Here is a 16,746-nt window from a genome sequence, read left to right on the forward strand (position 1 = left end):
GTGGTATATATACACAATGGAATATTATGCAGCCATCAAAAGGAATGAGATCTTGCCATTTGCAACGACGTGGATGGAACTGGAGGGTGTTATGCTGAGTGAAATAAGTCAATCAGAGAAAGACATGTATCACATGACCTCACTGATATGAGGAATTCTTAATCTCAGGAAACAAACTGAGTGTTACTGGAGTGGTTGGGGGTGGGAGGGATGGGATGGCTGGGTGATAGACATTGGGGAGGGTATGTGCTACGGTGAGCGCTGTGAATTGTGCAAGACTGTTGAATCACAGATCTGTACTTCTGAAACAAATAACGCAACATATTTTAAGAAAAAAGGAAAAGAAGAAGATAACAGGAGAGGAAGAAAAGGGGAGTATGTCAGAGGGGGAGACGAACCATGAGAGATGATGGACTCTGAAAAACTGAGGGTTCTAGAGGGTAGGGGGGTGGGGGGATGGGTTAGCCTGGTGATGGGTATTGAGGAGGGCACGTTTTGCATGGTGCACTGGGTGTTATGAACAAACAATGAATCATGGAACACTGCATCAAAAACTAATGATGTAATATATGGTGATTAACATAACAATAAAAAAATTAAAAAAAAAAAAGAATGTTACTAATTGAACTCAATTAGGACCATGATTGAGATGGAAACTCATTTCAGAGAGGCCCTATTTCTAATATTGCAAGAATTACTTAGTAGGATTTATATCTGGAGGATAAAGCATATTTGTCAGATAAATCTGCATTTACATGCTAATAAAAAGGGTGTCAGCACCTCACTGAAGGCATCATAGGAGTATGAGAAAGCATGGAGGAACACAGGCATGTGTATTGGTATGTACATCTTTTTGTCTTTTTTTTTTAAGATTTATTTATTTGACAGAGCGAGAGAGAGAGAGAGAGAGAGAGAGAGCGCACGCGCACTAGCAGGCGGAACAGCCAGCAGAGGGAAAGGGAGAAGCAGGTTCCAGGAGAAGGGAGCAGGGAGCCCGATGTGGGGCTCAATCCCTAGATCCTGGGATCATGTCCTGAACTGAAGGCAGACACTTAACCGACTGAGCCACCCAGGTGCCACTCTTTTTGTCTTTCTAAAAAATTTTCTTCCTAAGGGTCACGCAGAACCACCCTCAGATCTGGACTAGGGTGACCCTTGCTGGCCTCGTGCTTCAGATGGCTCCGCGTAGCGCAAGCACAAGGAATGATGCACTAGAGAGCACAAGCATACCTCACTCAGAAGCAAGCACTCGCTGGCACATCCTCTGAACACCTTGTGCTCATGACTAACCCCTTTCAGCTTCAGCAAAATTCATCTTCACATCTCTTACACTCCGTTCTTGTATCAAAAGTCCACCGAGACCAAATACATTGATCTTTTGGTTTGGGCCACGGCCAACGTAGGAGAGAGATGCTGTTTCAGAGTAGGGAGAGGGCTTGAATGGTGGAAATGCTTCACACACAAAAGAAACTAATTACCTCGGGCGCGTGGGTGGCTCAGTTGGTTAAGCGACTGCCTTTGGCTCAGGTCATGATCCTGGAGTCCCGGGATCGAGTCCCACATCGGGCTCCCTGCTCAGTGGGGAGGCTGCTTCTCCCTCTGACCCTCTCCCCTCTCATGCTCTCTCTCAAATAAATAAATAAAATCTTTAAAAAAAATAAAAAAAAGAGACTAATTACCTCATCAAATTTCCCTTTTGTGATAGCATGAGAGCAATAAATTATTGGTTAAAGTATCTTTTTTTTTTTTTTCTCAGTAATGCTGAGATACTATTTTCTGGCTTCTCATGTTTTAATTCATGACCCTGGAGATAATCATCACAGTTGCATAAATCTTAAAGTTATTAAACTTCCAAATATCTACATCTTAGACATAATTGTGAAACTTGAAAACTCTATTATCAAATAGACATCAAATGCTAAATCCTTAGTTTTATTTTAATTTAAGATTTTATTTATTTGGGAGAGAGAGAGCTCAAATGGAGGGAGGGGAGAGGAAGAGGGAAAAGCAGACTTCCCACTGAGCAGGGAGCCCAATGTGTAGGCAGGGCTCCATACCAGGACCCTGAGATCATGACCTGAGCTGAAGGCAGGCGCTTAACCAACCGAGCGACCCAGGAGCCCCTAAATCCCAAGTTTTATTTTATAAACTTAACATAATTTAAATTCTCAAAACACAAATTTCAATTTCATCTATGTTTAAGGAATTCTGATTTAAGTTGTCATATTTACTACTTATAAATTATCTTTTGAATATCTAAGAAAAATAGTTTATGACAGTGTGTTAATTTTATTTAAAATATATTTTGATTTCATTAATATAAGGTTATCAGCTAAAACTGTTGCTGAATAATTAAAAGCATAATTTTAAATATTTTCACTACCTTTCTATTTAAGACTTTAAATCCTATTTATCAATAGTATACCAATTAGGTGAAAATATTGATTACATAAACATAACTGATTCTACTAGAATGAAGACAATAAAAATAAAGGTTATTAAAATATATAATCATTTATGAATTGTGTATATCTTTATTTCATTACTCATCCAAAGATTGCTGGCTTATGAACAGAACACCAGGCATGCAGAGTAATAAGTAAATTCACTCATCTTTGGCATTTTGCCAACTTTCAGTCACATAAAAGCAAAACCCTTGAACATATCTTTCAATTTTATAATTATGAAGATATATTTGCCAAGGATAGAGAATAGAACAGCTTTTATTTAATGGTCTGTTAGCTTGATATGTAACTTTTAAATATTTGACATATGGTATGTGGGTCTCTCTTTTTACTCTTGCTTCAGGCCCTGCAAATATTAGAAATGAGCTTGGTATCTAAGTCATACGCTAGAGAGTAGGTCTAAGAATGCATGCCTAAAAATGTATAAGCCAGGTCTATAACTAGGTCAAGTGGCCAGGCAATGGGGGGGGCAGGATAGTCTTTTCACAAAATCATTAAATATTAATATGTTATATATTTTAGTTTATGCTAATTTAGATTTTGGCAAATCAGATCAATTCTTACAAGTACATTCTAGAATACACAAGTAGTAGCTGGTTCCATGTTTTAGGAAAAACAAAATCCCAATATTCTGTTCTGGATATGCTATTTACCCCTCCAGACCTACTGTTTACCCTTTGCCCATCTTGCTATATACACAAGGGGGCCATCCCATGTTAATGGATTATGTTGATGTCTGGCTTCTGGTTGGGTTTGACAATATTGGATGTAACAGTGAAGGGAGGGTGAGGTCCACTTCTCAGTTTGGCATGTTCCTACAGGCTGGCAGCATCTGTCACCAAAACCCACAGCTTCTTTAGGGAGCCCCATTTTATTCCTCTTGATTCAGGATCTGGTCACGGCTCTGTCCCCTTGCCCTTTTATGTTCGGGTAGCATGTGTCTGGATCCCTGGCAGCCTCAGTGTACGGCAGTACCCCTCGTTACTCTTTCTAAACCTCCCACTTTTGCAAATAGCTCCCCTCCTCCATTTTTAAACTCTTCTTTTTCTCCAATCTGCATGTGCCAACTTTCTCCCATTAGCACTGTGCTTACTATTCAGTTCACCCTTGATCAATGTGTTCAACAACTTATATGTGTTTTACAATACTGTAAATGTCTTTTCTCTTCCTTATGATTGATTTTAACATTTTCTTTTTTCTAGCTTATTTTAAGAATACAGTATATAATACATATAGAAAATATGTCTTAATCGATTGTTTACATTATTGGTAAGACTTCCAGTCAACAGTAGGCTATTAGTACTTAAGTTTGGGGGAGAGGAGCAAAAGTTATACTTGGATTTTTCACTGTGCCACAGTTTGGTGCCCCCAGCCCCCAGGCTGTTCAAAGGTCACTTGTACGTTCTATTAGCACATGTGTGACTTTGATCATTATCCTTCAGTTTTTGAGCCACAGTCCCTGTTTCAAGTCATAGATCATAAATATTCTACAGAAATTTTAGAACAAGAGCACAAATACTCTCTTGACCGTATGTTCTTAAACACTGTTCCAGTTAGTTCCCTTCAGGAAGTACCTCCAGCACTGAAAACAGTTTATTATAGGCACTTCAATAATTATTGAATGTCTAATCTATAGTAAAGGACAAGAGATGACCTCTCAGAGCCAACGGTAAAAGTTGCTTCCTTTCCTGAGCTCATTTCTTTCATATATCTGAGTGTCTTTGTTACCTTCTGTACCTGCCTGAACATGGCTTGTTACAGTTATGGGGTCTGGAATGGAAAACTGGTGGAAGGGAGATAAAATTAGAAGGGGATTTTAAATAATCTTTCAAATAACGTCACATCAGAATATTTGTGAAGTCCTTGGTCTTTGAGAGGCTAGAACTTGAATACTGCCTGACTTCCATACCATGAGAGTTTTTAAATGGTCTGCAAGTCATACATCCCCTGGTCTTAATATCACTTCATTATAAATTAAGATGAGGCTAGTTCCTTTAGAGGAAAATTGATCTGGTATCTGCTGCTCTTTCTTCCACTGATTTTTTTCCTGTTGCCTTTTCATTTTTCTTGTTTAATAGCATTTCGTATTTTAATGAGACAATTATATAAATCATATTGCATAATTTATATTTTGCTGGGTGATAATCCTGTGCAAACACATTTTCCAATGAAGTTACACATTGTCCCTTATACTTCTTAAAAATATTTTAGTTTTGCCACCACTTTTGTTCCTACAAATTTTTTTTTGTATACCTAAAAGTGAAAAATAAAGCCTTAGCAAGTCCACATTTTGTATTCCCTAAACCATTAATTTCTCATTTTATATGTTTCTTCCTCCTATATCCCCTACCCTTAAAAATTTTATTTATTTATTTATTTGACATAGAGATCAAGAAAGCACAAGCAGGGGGAGCAGCAGAGGGAGAGAGAGAAGCAGGCTCCTCGCTGAGCAGGGAGCCCAATGTGGGACTCGATCCCAGGACCCTAAGATCATGACCTGAGCCAAAGGCAGATGCTTAACTGACTGAGCCACCCAGGCACCCTTATCCCTTACTTTTTTATTCATATTTTTCTTTCTAGTGTGCTCAGATGAATGCTTAACTTTTATTTTGTGATTAACAGTACAAATGACTTAATGTTATGAATTTTAACCTTGGCTGTAGTCCACACTGTTTTTGTGTTCTAACTGCTGCTAATCACTAGATGATTGCAGCTTTAAGTTTCTCAGTGATCTGAGTTATTTACAAGTATTTTCTAATTTCTAAAAGCTCGGAGAGAAGTTGCAACCTGTTTATTATTAATGTCCAGGTGTATATTTATATTTATATTACATTTAATTATATTTAATTAGAGAACACTGGTTACATGTTGGCTTTATAGAATGGATTGACATTTCTTTGGACTTTTAATGTGCTCATTTGATAAAATCCTGATCTATGGATATGATAAAATTGATACATGTATAATTGAACTTTTAAGATTATTCAGATATATATACATATATACACTTATACCTGTGTCTGCATATGTGTGCATCATCCATTTATATATTTTATATACTTCATCTGTTCCTTGTGGTTATGGGATCAAGGTCCCATTTTCCTGATGGCTATAAACTGAGGGCCACTCCCAGCTTTGAGAAATGACTGCATTGTTATGGCTCCCTTCCCTCCATTGCCAAAGCCATCAACATGGTTGGATGGGTCAAATCAAACCAGGTCAAGTCCTTCCCATGCCACACTGTTCTCTGACCATGAATAGGAAGGTTCTCCACCCTAAGGACTCTTGAAATGAAATTGGACCCACTTGGATAATCCAGGAAAATCTCTTCATCTAAATGTTCATAACTTTATCACATCTGCAAAGTCTTCTTAAGGTACAAACATCTTTGGGGAGCCATTACTCTGTCTACCATAAGTGGATTGGTGTGAACTACACTTGAAGAGTAAAGTGTTGGGTCATGCAGTAACTGATGGACTTAAATATTAGAAAAATATATTTTCAGGACTATGATTTTTTTAACTAGGACTTAATTGTGAGGGTAACAGAACTGTAAGGAGACTAAAATCACAAACATGATAGACCCCTATGCCAAGATCAGATCCTTGTAAGGAAAAGAGTGGGACTCTGAAACCTGGGATGATGAGTATAGGAATTGGGGAATCATGAACCCCCCTGATTTCCATGAACTCTCCTAAACAGAAAAAGCAGCCCTTCTCCCTTCACAGAAGAAAGCAGCTTCCCCTTGCCAAAGGCAATGCAAGGGTCTCACCTACAGTAGGTACTTTGTTAGATTATGCTTGCCTTCCATGAAGTCTTTTCCCACCTTCATTCATTGCCTCCAATAATTGGAGTTTGGTCTTAGCCTAGCCCAAGGAGGGAAATACAACCCCTGCTCTAGGAGGAAATGCACTGTACAACAGAAGTATCACAGGACTGGAAAACGTGTTCAGATAATGCAGGAGTAATTAAGTGGGATATATCCTGAGGATGTTGGATTGAGACACAAGCAGAATGCAGGGTCAGTTAAGAGAGGGCTTATTAACATAGAAGGATTCTCCTGAGACTTCCAGTTCAAGTCTGGCAAATACATTTGGACACAGTATGAATTACCTACTAGAATGTCTCCTTGAAGCTGGACATTAGAAGGGTCAAAGGTAAATAAGATGGTAATACCAGTATGGCTGTGTGTGCAGAAGGGTTCAGAAAGCTCAGGGAGGTAGGTGTGTTAAAAAGCACTTGCTAGATGAAGTGAGAGAGCCACTACCAAGTAGGTTCTCTGGGAGAGCAAAAGGACATCCCCTTTCCTGAGGCACTGGAGAATGCATTTGTGAAGGATACCCGGTATCTTTAAGCAGCTTGAGGAGATGGCTTCTTTCCAGAGCTGGAAGTAAGAGATACTAGGGATCTGGCCTCTTCACTGTCAAGGGGGAGACACTCATAGAGGCAAGGTAGATCAATCCATAAAATGGGCAATAAGGGCAGAGAGGCCATCAGGTTACTGGACTCACAGGCATCTATGGTGAAGACTAATAGAGCATAGTGTTCCAGAGTAAGATAGATGGACATCCAACTATATTACTTGCCTTATATAACGAGAAAAAAAAATCAAGAACTGATAAAGATCACTATAACATTTCTAGATCCAAGTCAGTTCACAGGCATTGAATCCACTGATTAAAATTTTCCTTTAAGGAAAATTTTAAAGATTTCTTAAAGCATGTTATGTCAGATGCAAGGTTTGAATTGGCCTCAGTAGGAGACTCAAAACCCCATCATAGTCTTTTGTCAGAGTGAAGGCTTATGGGTACCAGGAAAAGAAAATAATCTGTCCTTGGTCCATCTGACAGTGATTTAAATGGGTCAGAAGATTCATCCTGTGGTTTACTTCCCCTGTCGTCAAGTGCATATCTAGGATGGATCTACTTAGGTGCTGATAGACCCCTCATCTTGTAGAATAAGAGCCCTCAAGTGAAGTCCCTGAAACTTCTTCTCCTTCAGCCATGATATTAAGTTGGATGCAGTATTAGTAATACCCCCCCAAGGACTTCAGTGAAATTGGTGATGTCTATTAGATCCCAGTTCAATTCAGTAGTATAACTGAATTAGTATAACCTATGAAAATCAAATAGATAGGATTATAATGGATCAACGTGAATTTAACCAAATGAAAGACTCAATTATAGTTATGGGGTGGGATGAGTTATCTTCACTGGCACAGATGAACACTTGGCATCCAGCTACTACTATAGTAAATGTGAATTTTTAAAAATACCTTGTTGATTCTCTTCTGTGAATAGTGACCTTGGTCATTTTGACATTCTGTAGAACATCATAGTAGCCAATTGTATTGATAATGGCATACCAGCTGAAGCTGGTTAACATGAAGTGGTTAAATGACCCTAATAAAACACATGCCCCACAAGATAGGAGGTAGATGCACAAATATTTAGGGAACTGCCTCATTAGGCCAGTTATCTGAATCATGCCAGAATATTCCCTTTTTCCCTTTCATGTAAATAACAAGTTGTTATACCTTGTACCCCTGCCATTAAAACAAGGTACATATATGCCTAAACATGCAATATATCACAAATATGTACTTACATACCCTTGCACATATATACATACAGTATAAGCAATATTGAAAGACATTAAACTTGTTGGTCCAATGGGAGTATTACCTTTATTTGGCAAATATATTGAATATTCTGTTTCAGATATGGAAACAGGTTTTGGTAGTAGATGTTAAGGATAAAGAAATTAACATATAAATTACTCTGTTCCCTCAAATATTTAATTTATTTAATATAAAGTTACCTAGTTTTTTTACTAAAATGTATTTTAGAATTTGAATGATCAACATCCATCAACTCCTTCAACTTTTCCCACCCATACTCCTGCCTTTAAACACAAAAATGGCTCCTTATTTGTAATCGTCTTTGTTCTTATGACGAAGTTCTTTGGAAAATGGATCATCTTATGTATGGAACTATTCCTCTTGCAAATCTAACCCCATTCAGTTAGTCTTTCCAGTAGAACATTGTATTCTGCCCTAAATTTTTATTTTTACATTCTATTAAAAACCATTCAATGAAAGTGTTGGCTAATTGAACTTAAGTTTAAAAAGTAAATAAATAAATAAGAACAAAATAAATCTTGACTTGTTTTTAAGAGTTACCTAATTTATCTAAATGACCAAAGTTGTCCTTTGATTTTTGATTTTATTTGCTCAAACTATATCCAAACTGGTGAGAATTTTGTCAGAGGTTTTCCAGTCTAGAGAAATTGGTTCCAGAGCTCCTGTTAATGAGGTGCAAACTTTTTATGTACGTAGAGCATTGTTGTTCCGATCTTTATCCTGTTTAAGTCACACTTAGAAAACTCAGCCCCTAATTTCCTCCCTTCAAAAGGGATTGTTGTTGTTGTTTCAATTTTTAGCTAATTTCCTTTATTTATACTGCTTTTGTCATGCGTCGATAATGTTGACCAACTTCAGATATTTACAGATTCGAAACAGCTGCAAACATATAATTAGATCTTATCAACTTTGGCCATATGTTTGTGAACAAAACTCTCTTCCCCTCTGTCACCAAAGAGCTAAAAACACTTAGGAATTTGGCAAGTTTACAAACTTCTGTGTTCTTACTCTTTCTACTAGGATCCTAGATCTTAATGAGCTTCCTAAACCTAATCTCTGTGAAATGGAAGTCTAGGAACTGTCTTTCCAGAACTAGTTACCCAACTACGTAAATGCTGTACGTCCTTAGTAAGCACCCTAATACTACTGTATTCGTGATAGTGAGGCTGGTCTGATAATTTATAAGAAGATCACCCACAGACATCCATGACTTGCTTCACAGGAAAGGGGTCTCCTTTCTGAACACAAAATGAATATACCAGAGAGTCCTCCTTTCCATTCTTGTCTATATTATTAGGCTTTTAAAATTTAGCTTTTGATGCTCTTCAGTTAGAGCATCATAGGTCACTTTCCCTTTGATGTTGTGAATGCATAGAGCATATTTTAGGAGAACAGCTTATTATAAGACTTAGCTACTTAATAAATTCCGTTTCATTAGGGACACTGCCATTTTCCTACCTACACCTCCTACTAAGAGATAGCAACTCTGATTTTAATCAGGTCGTTTCTGCTGGGTAAGTTTGTACTAACTGCTGTGAATCATTACTTTGTTCAGATTTTTTTTCCTTTTTTCCTGCCTAACAATCATCCCTTTCGCAAAACTGAGTCAGTTATGAGTTACATTTGGAAGCAGGGTAGAGATGCTTGAGCCCTGGTTTTTCTAACTCTATAAAATCTGTAGCAGATGAAACCACAGAAGTAATAGAAATCAAGTGAAAGATTACATAAAGAAGTACGGGGAAGCAATTTCAGAAACAAAGAGTTCAATCTAAATTGAAATTAAAAACTTTCCAGGTCAAAATTCTGCAATAAAACAACCCAGAATCAATGCATTGGATTGTGTCAGTTGAAACTGCTCTTGTCAATAAAAAAAAAAAAATGGCATGTGATTTTTGACCTGCATAATAAATCTTGCAGGAAGATGACAGATGTTAAAGTTAATAAAATGTTTGTTGCGAGGAACTAAAAAAGAAATGGATGAAAAACATGGAGAAGTACTTTAGCAAAGCTTACCTATAGAATTCAGGAATAATGTTTGTATCAAACTTCCTGCCTGATTCCAGACAGATCAGAGCCATGGCTATTGAAGAGTGTTAATAAGTGTTTGTAGTTAAACGCAACCCTCATATTACTAGTCAGTAGAGATATCAAGGAAGTAAACAAAAATCTTATAGCTCATTTTACCTTTAAGAATGAATAAATTCATATTGTCTTTCTTCCTGGGGGTGTGGGTGGGACGGAGGATGGGGAGCAGAGCAGAGACACTAGGTGGAGGCATACAAAGCTGAATTTAGCTTATATTTTAATTCACTTGTGTGGGTGCTCTTCTTCCGAGAAGACAGAATCCAAACATCTCCTGGGAAAATTTTAACCATAATGAAAGCAAAGCAAGTTCTAGAACCGCCAGAACAATTAAGCACCTCCATTGCTCATTTTCAAATCGAATACCCTAATGTAAAAAGGTTGATCTAATAGTTTTCTTTTTATGCCCGTTTCTCTTTTCCATCATGATCCCTACCTAAATCAGCTGTTTTTGATTCGATCCTTCACTTCCTTCAGGACTTAACTGATAAAGAGTTCTTTAAAGAAACACTCAAAGTTTGACATGCATCTCTTGACATTTTCTTTACAAATAATATAATGACATTTCTTAATTCTTCTTAAGCCATTTCAGTACTTGTGACAGAAAACTCTTGGCAAATTCAGAATAGACTACAGTTTAAAGGCAAATAGCAAACTTAAAAAAAAAAAAAGTCTGTAGCAAAGGAGAGTCCAATGCTGATGTTCTTATACAAAAAGGTTGCATGCCTTAAGTTGCCTATGATGAAGGACAGAATATGCATGTGTTGGAGATGGCTGTTCTCAGAAATATCTGGTTCCCCTCCCTCTATGCTCTTGCATCTGGATGGAGACATTCAACTGGCTCTGACCAGTGAATTGTAAGAGGAAGAGAAGCATGTTTGTTGCAGGCTGAGGCAGTGAAAATCCACATGGGACCTATTCTGCTGACATACCAACCTAGGAAGACGGGGTTCCAAATATCACATAAAAGCAAGCTAGTAAGATTTGCAAGCTGGGAACAGCATGTCCTGTGCCCCTCTTTGAAAGAAGTGCCCAAGAGAGCTGTTGGATCCAAAATGGCTTTACACTAATATTTTGGGGTTAATACATTATCACGGCTGTGACCCAATCCTTCATGACTTATTCAAAACACAAATATAAAATTATAATTAAATTCAGAAATATAATTAGTAAAGTTATTCAATATGATCTGTTAAAAATAAATGTGCAAATGAATAAGCCATTTTAATTATTTAATACCTTTTTGAAAAAACTATAATACCCCTATCTAAGTAGGTATAGTAAAACAGATACTCATATATTGCTGCCAAAAATATAAAGGAAATATTTTTGGAATTCTTTATTAAAAGCATTCATAGTTTTGATCTAGTATGTAAATGCTTGGTAATTAAGACCAAAAAAAAAATCAAAAGCTAGAGCTACAACTTTGTACAAACTTTATTTCATGTTGTAGTCAAAAAAGAAAACTGTCTTAAATGTGAGGTAATAAAGGGTTTAAATAAACAATAAGTCAATTGTGATTAATATTAATCAACCATTTCAATGGTGTTTCTTAACGTCCTAGAAGAAAAAATTAACTTATAATTCCTCATTTCTTTCTAAGTAACAGTAAGTGAAGAGTTGCATTCTGGAAAAGTGTATTTACAGTAAAACTAATCAAATCGCTTTGAACAGGAAAGAAGAGAGAGAAATAGGGACAGGAACTAGGAAGAGGGTGGTGGATAACCTGAGCATTGCCTTGGTTGGGGAGTGGTGAAGGGAGAAAAGAAATTCTGAATGGCAAAGAGAAGACTGAGGACACTAACGTGGGAGAAGATGTGAAGCATTTAAAATGGGTAGTACAATGGAAGTCCTTGCCTCCACCTGTCAAGTCAAATGTTAAATTCTACCTGGTTTGCTTTGATGTAATTGGATTATTTGGGGGGGGGGGGGGGCGCGTGGAGAGAGAGATGCTGAAGCTTATGTCAGGTGGTACAGATGTGAAGGGAGACAGCATGCAGAGAATCTGATTAGTGAAATAGAATATAAAATTGAAAAAGGTCAGCACAAACTACATAAAACTGAATAACACCATAAAGACAAAGAGTCACTACTTGTATACCAAAGACTGGAATGAAATATACCATCCAAAATGTAAATATCTCCCAATCTCCTCTTGGAGAACTAAATTGTTTCAGTGGGGACGTCATGAGTAGGGCTGGGATTCATCTACTGTATGTAATCCTACCAAAAGAAATATAAACCCAGATGATCTGGGAAAGAAGACAAACAAAAATCTGCAAAGAAAGCTAAGAATTGAGAATCAAAAAGCCTGATTCCCTAGCCAAATCCAAAGAGCAACTGGAATCACTCAAAGCGGGTTAGAAACTGGCCTGGACCCACACCTGCTCAGCTAGGGCAGCTCGCACTCAGGCAAGGACCTTCTGGAGTGACTGTTTCGAACGCCAGCAGGTGCCCCACTGGATGAAAGATACAAGGGCTATATATGTTACTTATATTGGTGAGGGGCTATGGGTTTGTTTTCCTTAGTCTCTACTTTTTGATGTTTTTGGAGTATTCTCTAGTATAAAATACAGCATGTTATAATGGACTGTAATTCCAATATTCAGGGCTGGATCAGCAGGGATAAGAAGAATAAAGAAAACAACGAATTTCAGGAGAGAACACTGAACGCATAAGAATAAAAATATGTTCACCTTCCCCACTCTCCCCCACTTAAGAACTTGTTCCTTAAATATTCCAGCTTGAAATCCAAGATGATCCTATTTAACCTTTGCCTTGAAAAGGTTTATAGCCCTCTTATTTTCAAAAGCAATCAAAAGCAATTTTAAATGACAGGCAATAAAACATATTTAAAGCAGGGCACTTAAAATAAACAGTCTTTGGTTGAGCTCAGAAACCATTAACAAATGGAAGAGTATAAAGTTTTGTGTGTCTTCCCAGGTCACCCCAAATCTTCTTTCTCTCTGTTTATTTCCCTTTTTCATGAGAGGTGACCCCTCGTGGATGGTGCTTTATTTCATGACCTGGCCATAACTGAATGGACCACAGGCAACTTCTTGATCCAAACTGGGTCAGTCCATTTCTCTCTGCATAGAATTTGGAGTCGGGACTGAGAGGATGTCCACTAGCTAGAATTATCTCAAGTAGAGAGCAAGAAGAAGAGAAAAGCCAATGGGGGTGGACAAGTTGGGGGTGGAGAGAGAGAGAAGCTGGCTCAGGAGAAGCAGCAGATTCCAGAAACAGAACCTTGAGACATTTCTAGTATACGTCCTTTGCTGAGACCCAACACTACCACTAATTCTGAGTTATTTGATAAACCCTTTTATCTATTCTTGCTCAAGATGATTCAAGTTGTTTTATGTGAATTGCTGCCACAGATTCCTAAATCATGAACAGAGAATTATATAAGAAATTAACATTGACCCTTGAACAACACAGCTATGAACTGAATAGGTCCACTTAGATGTGGAATATATATATATATATTTGATAAATACAGCACAGTGCTGTAGGTGTATTTTCTCTTCCTAATGATTTTCTTAATAACATTTGCTTTTCTCCAGCTTGCCTTATTGTAAGAATTCAGTATATAATACACAGAACACACAAAATATGTGTTAATTGTTTATGTTATCAGTAAGCCATCCAGTCAATAGTAGGCTGCAAGGAGTTAAGTTTTGGGGGAGTCAAAAAGTCATACACAGACTTCTGATGGTCAGCACCCCTAAGCCCTGCATTGTTCAACAGTCAGTTGTAGAGAGTAATGATTCTAAACTGATACTGACTTAACTAGCAGCCTTTATGCAAGAGAGAAAAATAGGCCCAACAGTACTTCTTACCTCATACAAGGTAACGTGCAAATTAAACTTAATAAGTACTGAGACAAACCAAAATTCAATAAATATTAAATCATAGAATTTGTGGTTTGTGATCCCTGGATTTATTAGTTAATACAAGAAATTTGCAATGCCAATTTTCATTAATGACATAATGGGCTTAAAAAGTCATTTAAATAAATGCACAACAAACCAAAAAACCTTCAATGATACTCAGTGGGTATTTTTAGAGCTTGTTTCTGTCTCATATAGGATTTATAGCTATTGCTTTGTTTATAACAGTGAGCATCCAAACTGTAATTTTCCTAAAGCACTAAACATTTTCAAAAATCAAAACCAGATTTAATTATGTTTATTATACTGGAATTATGGAGGTAAGATCATTTGTAAATAATTTAAAATATCTGACAGGAAGGAAGCAGAATTATTTCTTCTTAATTCTTGTTAAGTAGAAAGTTCCATTTCCTTGCAGTTATTTCACAACTGCAAGTCTGTAACTCTTATTCTCCTTATCTGTTTTGCCCTTCCCCACCCCCACCACCCCTCTGGTGACTACCAGTTTGTTCTATTTGGTCTGGGGGGTTTTGCTGAATTAACACATATTGTGTGCTATATTTATTATATACTGTATCCTTACAATAAGGCTAGCTGGCGGAGTGAAAATGGTAAGAAAATCACAAGAAAATACATTCACAATACTGTCTGTATGGAAAAAAAAATCAGCATATAAGTGGACTGCACTGTTCAAACCCGTGTTGTTAAAGGGTCCACTGTCCTCAAGTTTGAATTAAATCTGGTAACATTCCTATTTCCTTTTCAATTTTCCTTTGGTTCCATTCAGCAGAGAAAATAAGATGTTTCAGGAGAAGTAGATAATTTAAGAGGACATTTTTAGAGAGAACAAAAAGATGTGATAATGACACTCAAGTAAGATTTTAATCCTGGGATAATTCAAATACTTCTTTTTGGAAATTGCATACTTTGCAACACATAATGTTTCAACTCAGAGAGGGCCTCGCTTCAGAAGTACTTGGCACTTGAGCACCTTTTAGCTTATTCCTTCTAATGCATTAATACATTTTCTGATTTACACGGGGAGTTGGAAACTCTTCATTTGTCTTATAAACTTAGCCTCTTGTTCCTTTATCATTCTTTCAGGTCACCATTTGCTGGCCCCGGTCCTTTAATTTCCTATTTTGTTTTAAAGAGTTATTCCCTCCCTTAGTATAAAGTCCTCTACAAATCTGTGTACTTGGTATACAACTTCCTGGATTCAACTCTTTGCTCCTAACAATGTGGTTAATTTGGGATGGATTATTTAACTTGCCTCAGTTTATTCAAGTGGAAAATTGGGGAGACTAATTAAACTTTTTCATGACCTGTTAGGAGAGTAAAAGGAAGACACTACAATATGTAACAATGTTCAGGGAAAGAGGGTACATAAATATCAAACCGCATTTGCTCCAGGAGTTTAGCTATTATCATGAACACACGATTATCAGGAATAGCTAATATTATCCATTATTAACATGGTATGAATCAATTGGGGGTCTAAGGCTGAAAATATGGGGAAATTGAGGAAAGTTTAAAGGGGGAGTATTTAGAGAGATATAGGAGGTTAAGGGAAACTCAGAGGGATGGTGAAGCACAGTGGGGCTAACTACAGCATAAACTTGTTATAAAACTAGGCTTAAACAAGCAAGATAAGGGAGTGGTAGCAGAAAATCAGAAAAGACAGGAAATAGGGTGGAACTGACAAGAGTTATGGCCTTTGGAAGAGGAAATGGGCAAGAGCCTCACCACAGCTTGGCAGAGAGATGATCAAGTGAAGTAGTAGCAGACCTCTCTGAGCACAGGCTGATGCTCCCATGGGCTGAACCCAACTGGACATCAGACTCTCAAGGACACAAAGTCATCCTCTGGAAGCACCAAGCAGGTGTACAGTGGAGAGTCCTGGATCTTAGGTGTCAAAGGAAGCCATCTGCCCTCCACTTGATTTGCCCTTCAATATCCACCCCTCATCATCTTCCTAAAGAAAGACAAGTGGTGCCAACAAAGGGAACCCATAAGACCCCTTCAGCATTATCATGAGCAATGGTCGTTTGGATATAATGCCACTGAAAACCTCAAACTTTATTCACCACCAGTTTCGTTCACCTGAAGTACCAGGGATAAAAGAGAAAAACAACAAATATAAAACATGGCTATGGTTCTCACCTCTACAGCTGGTTGTGGGGTTACATGGACAATTCCATCAAGCATTCCCAGCAACTCAACTTCTCCAAATTCAGCCTGGAATTTTCTCATTTCATTCTGCCATCAAAAGTATTCGTCTGGGTACCTGACTGGCTTGGTAGGTAGAATATGCAACTCTTGATCTCAGAGTCGTGAGTTCAAGCCCCAGGTTGGACCTAGAGCTTAAAGAAAAAGATAAAACCGGTAAAGTGAATCTTTTTTTAAAAAGTATTTGTCATACTTTCTGTCATGTAATATGATCAACTTATGATAAGGGAGTTTTATAATTATTGTACAAAGGTTAAATCCTTAGACTCACTAGATCTATTCATACATACTAACTATGCACATATAGGATGACTCCTACCTCAAGAGTCATTGCATTAACCAGAAGAAATAAGTTTTTGAGGTGGTGATTTTTAGTGCTGTGCAAGTCCAGAAGTTATTTCAGGACAAAAATTGTTTCTGATGCTTCCCAAATTAG

The 16,746-nt window shown here is 37.4% G+C and overlaps 1 protein-coding gene across 1 annotated transcript in view; it reads right to left on the reverse strand.

The window, feature by feature from the left end:
- The window catches only part of KCNJ2 (potassium inwardly rectifying channel subfamily J member 2), a 345,114-nt gene that overhangs the window by 139,586 nt on the left and 188,782 nt on the right, over positions 1–16,746 (reverse strand). The window contains exon 8 of the mRNA XM_025889973.2: positions 16,245–16,444. The gene's annotated coding sequence lies outside the window, so the exon portion shown is untranslated. The remainder of the gene's footprint in view (positions 1–16,244; positions 16,445–16,746) is intronic.

Source organism: Callorhinus ursinus, unplaced genomic scaffold, assembly GCF_003265705.2.
Source record: "Callorhinus ursinus isolate GAN/ISIS: 27379988/994484 unplaced genomic scaffold, GSC_fseal_2.0 scaffold50, whole genome shotgun sequence".
In the NCBI taxonomy this organism is placed as follows: Eukaryota; Metazoa; Chordata; class Mammalia; order Carnivora; family Otariidae; genus Callorhinus; species Callorhinus ursinus.